Here is a 9,428-nt window from a genome sequence, read left to right on the forward strand (position 1 = left end):
TAATTAAATCAAAACAAGAAGAAAGTTCTCTGTTTTAAGATTCTGTGTCTTCCATCTATAATAACATTAACATCACTTATAAAATCCATGAGGCTTAAGGCATCTTCAGAGAATGTCCTTTATTTCAGGACATCCTAATTCCTCCCAATCTCAGCAAACTAGACTGACCAAATTAACCTTCACTTTTTCTATTCTTCTTTTACTTAAGCTTTGCTATTTCTGTACTTCTTTCTCCTTATTCTCTTAAAAAGGAACTGGATCTGGACAACACAAGCTGAAAAAGGTCAGTGTCAACACACCACTTAAAATAATTATTTATGGTGGATCTTTTGGAGTCCAGGGATCTCTAACTGTTGTTCATGAGACCGAGCCTCTCCGTGTGCACATACACATGAATCTGAATGTGGTTTACAATGAAATGGCAGAGAAAGAATTGATACTAAACCACAGGCTCCAGTCAGTCAGTTTTTGTTGGACATTCTCATGCTATATACCAATAAAATATGTCTTATGTGCTAGTTTGTAAGGTATTGTTTTTCAAGCTTCTGACCCACTAATCTTTTATACTTTGTTTCAGGATATGGGAGTCAGTAAACCATATTTCTCTTTAACCAACTGGTTCTCTGTTAGGTTGTTAATCATGGATGCTAGAGGGAACCTACGTGAGAAAAGGAGAGTTGGGAATCATTCTTTCCCGTTTGCTTTCAGCTCCTTTTAGTGACACCCCACAAAGCTTTTTCATTCTGACAACAGATGGTTCCAGTAGCAGTAACTGATTCTAGTCTGCAGTTGTTCCAACACTTCCAGAAATAACCTCTTTAGGCCACCCTAAGACAGTAAGAGCAGTTGGCTGATCCCCTCTCCTCAAATTGAGTACCAGCCTCATAACAGTCCTTCCTTCTAGCTCAGAGACCCCCACACCATAGAAGAAGCACATCCTTCTCAAAGGACTGAGTTAAGGTTTTGGGGGGAGTCCCTTCTCCAAGATTCAAGTTTCAATAATACTAACCTCTTTCTTTTGTCTCTGTCCCCAGTGAAAACTGGGCCTTGGGATCACCACCACTGTGATAACCTAGAGCACATACCCTCTGCCTTTTCGGTTCTTCATTACCTGGTTAACTATGCTTTACATTAAATTTTTCTGTTGTAATCCTGGTGTGGTTCCTAGAATCTAAAATGAGCACTAACTGATATATTCTGTCTCTTAAAAAAAAAAAAAAAGTTGTATGGCAATTAACCACCTTTTATGATTATATCATGTCAATCTGTTTCACCCTCCTTCTCATAAAGGATATGGAAAAAGCAAATGATTAAAAACTGTAAAGTGTTTTGGAATGCAGTAAGAAAAACTTATGTAATTGTATGCATTATATTTTAAGAATACAAAAGTTTACAAGATATCAAGCCTAAGAATAAAACTAAACAAAGAAAAATGCCATGAGTTTTATTATATTCTGTTCTTGCTTTTTTGTCTTGTTTTTATGAATTAGAGTGGTTAAAGTGATGTAGGAGTTCACCAGAGAATCAATGTCTGGTTACATTATTTTAAAAAATACATATAACAAGGAGTACCTGGGTGGCATAGTTGCTTAAGCGTCTGACTCTTGGTTTCAGATTGGATTTGATCTCAGGGTTGTGAGATTGAACCCAGCCATCAGGCTCTGAGCTCAGCATGAGGTCTGGTTAGGTTTCCCTCTCCCTCTCCATCTGTGCCTCCCTCCCATTCTCTCTTTCATTTTCTAAAATAAATAAATAAAATCTTTTATTTTTTAAGATTTTATTTATTTATTTGACAGAGAGAGATACAACAAGAAAGGCAACACAAGGAGGGGGCTTGGGAGAGGAGAAGCAGGCTCCCCGCTGAGCAGGCTCAAATCCCAAGACTCATGACCTGAGCTGAAGGCAGACACTTAACAACTGAGCCACCCAGGCGCCCTTAAATAAAAATCCTTAAAAAAAAAACCTGATAACATAGAGTTCAGCATATAAACTACCTCTTTTGCCACATATAACACAAATAACACACATAAATCACATAAATCTTACTTAACATTGGCTGGTTTATAATATTTTCAAGAAGATACCAAAAATTATGTCTTTAATAGTCTTTTTTATAATAATAAAATACTATGGTCTCAAATTAGATTTATAAGTCATATGTTTAATGTAGTAATCTTCTAGAAAGGTAGGAGGTAATGTATTTATTTTACCCTTGTACGTTGTACTCATTAATAGAAATTCAGTTGAATAAAATAAAATACTGTACAGTTTTGATGTTATTGTCATTTCTCTCAAGGTTGATCAGTAATAGTTTTGTTTAATACATGTATATATCTATACATTCCTATGGTAATTCTTATTTAGCTTTTTTAAGAATCACCATACTGTTTTCCACAATGGCTATAACATTTTACATTCCTAACAACAATTCACAAAACTTCCAATTTTCCAACATCCTCCCCAACACTGGTTCTTTTGGTTCTTTTGTTAAGTTTTTCATTTTAACTCTAGTATAGTTAACATACAGTGTCATTTTAGTTCCAGATACAATACAGTGATTCAACACTTCCGTACAACACCCAGTGCTCATCACAAGTGTCCTTCTTAATTCCCATCACCTACTTCACGCATCCCCCTACCCACCTCCTTCTGGTAACCATCCGTGTTCTCTATAGTTAAGAATCTGTTTCTTGGTTTGTCTCTTTCTCCTTTTCTGGTGGGCGAGGGTTGTTTTGTTTGCTTGTTTGTTTTGTTTTTTAAGTTTCACATATGAGTGAGATCACATGGTGTTTGTCTTTCTCTGCCTGGCTTATTTTGCTTAACATTATACTCCCTAGCTTCATCCATATTGTCACAAATGGCAAGATACATTTTAACTGTGCAAATGACTTTCTTTAAATTTTTAGCTGTAGTTCTTAAAACCAACTTATTGTCCTAAAAAAGTCTTATTTTCTACCCTAATTCATGCCTCTTTGACTTTTGTCTTAGAAGCTCAAATTCTTCCTAGGGCAATATAAGACGTTTGTCCAGTGATGTATGGAGTGACCTGTACTTTTGAATGTCTTAGAGTACTTGGAAAAGAAGAAAGAGATAACTTCCATTTTGTAAAATGCTTCCAGAAACTTTGCTCATTTATTCCCATTTATTTGTCAGAGCTAAGTCAACTCTAAAAGCACCCCAACACTTTTTTTTTTTGGTAAAAAGAAAGAAGGGCCAACAAATATTTAGTACAAATTAGACTTGAATGTTAAAGGAAAAGATAGTTCTATTGATAATAGGAAACTTATGGCCATAACTATCTGACAAATAGCAGCCACTAAAATAACAATTAAATACATATTTTAAGTTTTCTTTGTAGAATAAACTTTTAATGTCACAGGAAGTTAAATCACTTATGAATTTCCTGAAAAAACTGTATAGATTATCCTTGGATTTGCTTGACTGCAGAAAGAATGATTGTTTTCTTAATTCAGAATTTGAAACAAACTGGTAGAAACTTCACCCTAATGAATGAAATTTTATAGACAGGAATTGTAAAAATATAAATAGGGGAGCCTGGCTGCCTCGGTCAATAGAGTGTGTGACTCTTAATCTTGGGGTTGTGAGGTCAAGCTCTAATTGGGTATAGAGATTATTTAAAAATAAAAATCTTAAGGGGAGCCCAGGTGGCTCAGTGGTTAAGCATCTGCCTCAGGTCATGATCCCAGGGTCCTAGGATGGAGACCTATGTCTGGCTCCCCTCTCTGCGGAAAACCTGCTTCTTCCTCTCCCACTCCCCCTGTTTGTGTTTCCTCTCTCACTGTGTCTCTCTCTGTCAAATAAATAAATAGAAATTAAAAAAAAAAAACCTAGAAGTACTTGGTTTAGGAGATTAAAAATATACTAAGACAAAACATAGAAGAGAGAGGTTTGTTTTGCAGAGGAAATAGCCTAAAGAAATACTTTGAGTCTCTTTTACCTTATTTTGTTTTGGTTTTAGGTTCTTTTTGTGCATTTCAATCATATAAAAGATTTGCAACAACATATCTCAGATTGGGAGGAAAACTCATGAGACTATTTTCTTAATCTCCTCACCAGTAAGGTAAGATATCATTTACTGGTTTTACAGAATAGTTAACAGAGCTACCAGAGGAAGTAAAGGAATTGTCCCCAGTCCTGTGTGACAATGAGTCAACAACAGACAAATAGAGGTCTCCTGTCTTTTATTTCCATCGTATTTCCAGGATTTTCAGCTTCTGATTTCTTAAAATATAAATCATGAAATAAATCTAATGTTAAGTACCTCAAACTTACTTTGAATATTACTTAAAGTAACCAATGATGAAGAAAAGAGTCTGATTATTACATTCTTTTGCATGTGATTTTTAAAGTTAAAAATAAAAAACACGAGGTCAAAAGTTTTCATCTGTTAGTTTCGAAAATGCCCTCATTTGACTGTGATTGACAATTTTTGACAATGATTGACAGACTTGGATGAGCAATGAAAAAAAATGACAACCCTAAGTATTTTGAACAAGTTACATTTTAAAAGAATTAAGTTGTTACTAGATTAACAATGGTCATGGAGGAAGAGTAGACCATGACTTTTCCTGTTACTGGATGATCATTCCATATAAAATACTGATCATCATTCTCATGGGTTATTCCTGGGATTCTAATAAAACAGAATTCTCTTTCAGGTGAGATTTTTATTTTACTGTGAACGAAGCCCAAATTAACCCTTTAAGTCAGTCGCTATGCCCTGAAATATCGGTCATTCACTGCAGAACACTAAGTATTTTTTAATTACCTAAAATGAGCTCTTTGGATGCACATACAGGACTTTTTCCCAAATTCATGCAAAATGAGAGGACAATTACACCAAAATCATTTCCAGGTATCACTCTCCCTCTAGACTCAGATTCCTGTTATTATAATTCTGCCTACTTTTCCAATGAATTAGCAAACCCTTTGGTCTTAGAGCATAAGTTAGATATACCCATTTTTAGTTCTTAAAGAAAATCCAGGCTCCAGCTATAAGCTTTGTTCATCCAGGATCTCATCTAGGAAAAAAAGCATGACTTTTGACATATATAATGTAGGTAAGAGTCAATCCAGGTATCTTTTCAACAAATCTCCCAATATAAGTTAATTTTGTCTCCTAAGCAAACATTATATCCAATATTTCTCTCTTTTTTTCCAATGGTCTTATAACTTTAAATAATTATCAGCCGATATTCACTTTGTCTTCTCACTGTCTTTCTTGGTACAGTTCCAATTTATTTCTACATGTTATTAATTTTCTTTTTATATTATTTCTTGTATTCTTCATTTTCTTTTAATTTCCAAAGTCATCACCTTTTCTGTTGTTCACATCATTAAGCCTAGATATTACAACAGCTTCCATTTAGTCTGAAAGCAAATTGTCGCAAGGGCAGAATAAGGAAATCATGCTTAACAGCAGTACCATGTATGAAAAAGCAAAGGAGTATTGATTGACAATACACTTAATGTTAATCAACAGCCATTCATATTGGGTCGCAGCATTAAAAAGATAAGCATTAAAATACAGAGTTGAGGAAAATACAATATTTTGGGTTTTAGAATTTCATGATTCAGATTTGAATCTTGATTGTCTGACCTTAACTAATGGCCAGATTTCTTCATCTGTAAAATGGAGATAATGATTAACTATCACTTATTATGTTTACTCTGTGCCAGGCAATAAGTGCTTTCTTTATATGTCTTATTTCATTTAACCTTCATAGTAACCCTGCTAAATGAATAGCATTATTATCCTCATTTTACGGAGAAAAGTAATGAGTCCCAGGATGGCAAATTAATTTTTTCCAATATCACACAGCTAATATGTGACAGAACATGAATTCCAACCCCTGGTCTATCAGAGCCTGTGCTCTAACCACTGAGATTTGAGTGACATTATGCACGTTTGCAACTGATACTGGGCTGCATGCTTAGTAGGTGTTTTCTACGACTACTAAATGATGTTTTTACTAAACTGTTAGTGGTGGTTTCATTCCCATGTAATTTGTGCTTGTTAGAACATATTTTGGGTACTAAATTCATTTCTAGCTACCATATGAAGAATATATTTTCAACTAAAGGAGTTGTGCCATTTGAAGAATGTGTAGGCTCTTGACATGCACCATAAGTAGCAATGGTGAAGTGTTGGGCATGTTCGGTCTGAAGAAGAATTATCCTGACTGCTCATGATACTTATTTTCCAAATATAATTTTGTATATGACCCTAGCAGAAGGGTGGGTGAAGGATATGTATAAGATGGTGGTATCTTAATCAGGGGGGAAGGTCTTTCTAGCAATCACAGTTGCCCCAGGGTAGACGGAAGACCGCCTTGGATAAAAATAATCCGAATCCAAAAAACATACTACACCTGGCCTTGGTTACATTCAGTCTTTGGCTAGAACCATCTTTTTTTTTTTTTTAACAATTTTATTTATTTATTTGAGAGAGAGAGTGTGTGTGCAGGAGTGGGGCTCAATCCCAGGACCCTGGGATCCTGACCTGAGCAAAGGCAGATACTTAACTGACCAAACCACTCTGGCACCCTTAGAACCATTTTTTATAAGACTTCAGGTTGAACACTTGAGTTCAATAGTGTCACCATCCTTTGTCAAACTCGACCTCAGTCCCAATGGTGAAACCCTTTAGTCATTTGTTTTGGGTATGGTTTATCATCCTTTCAGCTTCAAAGTTTGATGTTCTATCCCTTTCCTACTGTCTTCCCACTGCTACATCTTTTCTCAACACTTTCCATCCTGTCAACACTTGCCAACTGGCTCTCTAGAAACCCTGACACATTAACAAACCACCCAATGGCATCATCCTCTTTGCTCTATTTGCCTACATGTCTTATAAAAAATCTGACACTCCCTTGAATCAAGCTCTTCCCCTGTTTTACTATCTGTGTCAGAGATCGATTTTCCCACACTCTTATACCACAGGGCCAAGACTTGGTGGACCTTCTTGATCTCCAGGGCCATTCCAAACAATTACTCTTTAATTTCCCACAGAGCATTTCTCTGAGTCTCCTGTCATCTAGCTGTTTAGCACTCTGTCTATTGTTGTCATTTTTTTTTAGAATATCCACTTTTTTTTTAGAATTTTGGTATTTTTTTCTCACAGGTGACCATAGTGATTTAAATATACACATTGTTGAATAATCCAACTGCTTAGCCTTTCAGTTCCTTGCTTCCTTCTTCTCTGCTGCATTTCAGAAATGTACTTCCAAGGTTATATTACAGATATTTCTCACACCTATCATGTAGCCTGGCACATACCAAAAATATATTTGCTTAATATTTCACCCCTTTGTATTAACTTACCTAAAATTGATTTTGGAATTTAAACATAAACATTTCACTTCATTTGTCCAGTTCAAATCTCCTATCCTTTTCTCTTATTCTTTAAAACATTTGTCTCTTACACTCCCTCTTATAATCTTTTATACTACACAGTTTCCATCTTTCATCTGAACTTTACCCCCTTCCCTGTAGATTTTAGACTTCATGGTCCATCTTCTTAGTGGCTTAGTTGCTTTTATTCTTCTTCTTTTTTTTAATTCTCTGGATTTTTCACCTCATTCCAGAAAAATTCAGCTTCTAAAGATGCTCAAACCCTTCCCATCTTAAAACAAGAACATCTTTGAACACACAATTTCCTGTAGCTGCCATTTATTGGTTCCCTCTATGAGTAAAAGTCTTGAAACTTTTAGAAACAGGACTCTACAGATGCTGTTTCCACTTCCTTACATTCCATCCATTCTTCATCCCACTTAATGTGGCTTCTGGTTTCACCACTTCACTGACTCTTCTTTCACTAATATCTACTGTGCCCTCAATACTGCCAGATCCAATGAAACACTTGTTGTCTTTCTGCCACTTCATCTCTCTATGAAAATTGCTCTCTATGGCACTCATTACTTCCTGAAACCCTCTTTCCTCTGAACTTTTGTGATCCTTCTCTCAAGGAATCCTTCCTTTTGCTCCATTTCTTCTATTCTATCATCTTCCTGTATTTTGTTTTCCCATTCAGATTTAATATCTTATTTACCCTCTCTCTAAAGGACCTAAGTCAAACTCAGAAATTCAACTACCACACATGCCTTGATGACTCTTAGCTTCCAGTCAAGAAGTATCAGCATCAGAATACCACCCTTCTCTATCAAACTGCCTTGTAAATATCTCCAAATGTCTGAAACTCCTATCACTGCCGAAACTCAGCTTTTGGCCTCTCCTTTTCCATAACCACTCCTGTTTCTCTTCTGTCTTGCTGCAGTAGCCTCTCTTTCTGTATAGTCTGGACCCTTTAATCTATTCTTCTCGCTGTTGTCAGTGTGACCTTTCTAAAATGCCATTTTGATCATGTCACTAGCTGACTTTCAAACCTTAAGTGGTTCTCAAGAGTGCCTTGTTACAGTCCACAGTTCATGGTTTAACAACCAAAGCCCTTCACGCTGAGGCCCAGGCTTGTTTCTAGCCTGATCCTCGATCGTTGCTAAGTCTAGTTTTCACCACTTCCTCATACACTGTCTTTTCCCTGTAGTGTGTGAGATTGTCTCATAACTCACTAACCTCTCACTTATTATTACCTCTTCATAGAGTACACTCCCCTTATTATGTTCATCCAGATATTTTCCAGAAAGTCTTTCCTGACTATTGACCACCATAAGCCTTATTGAGATATCCTACCTTTGCTTCCATATCTCCTTTTGCGTACTCTCTATTTTGGCAGTTATTAATTCATCCACCAAGTATTTAATATTTTTAAGATTTTTTAAATTATTATTTGACAGAGAGAGAGGGATCACAAGTATCCACCAAGTATTTATTGAGTACCACATATTATATTTTTAATTTAAAACTTGCTCTTTTTTCTTGTCAAAATGTGAGTTCCCTAAGAGGAGTGACTATATCCAGCTTTAGGTTGGAGTCTCAGGACCCAGGATAGGTATATGGATAGATAGATAGCCTGTAAGTAAGTCCCAATCATAGAAGTCACTGAAAGAAGCATATTAATGGAATATATTGGGAGACCCATAGCTAATTACTAGGGCCTCTGATCCTAGACCCAGGCTGTTTATATGAGTCATAGATTTAGCACTTACCAGCTCTGTGTCTTGAGGGCTCCATTTCTGTAAAATGGAGATAATTGTAATCTTACTTTATAGAATTGTTGGAAGGTTATATGAATCCATCCAATAAAGCACTTAGAACATGTCTGGCCATGATAAGAACTCCATAAAGATCAGCAATAGTTGTTACCACAGATCCAATATCCACAAAATGGCAACTTCACCTTTGCACATTAGGTTTTATAACCAGACATCTTGTTGATTTAATTGATCCTCAATCTTCCTTCAAACTCTGAAGCTCTATGTATCTATGATAATCAAGTCATGTATTTCATT

The sequence above is a fragment of the Mustela putorius genome, unplaced genomic scaffold (genome assembly GCF_011764305.1).
Source record: "Mustela putorius furo isolate JIRA1106 unplaced genomic scaffold, ASM1176430v1.1 tig00000480_pilon_pilon_pilon, whole genome shotgun sequence".
NCBI lineage: Eukaryota > Metazoa > Chordata > Mammalia > Carnivora > Mustelidae > Mustela > Mustela putorius.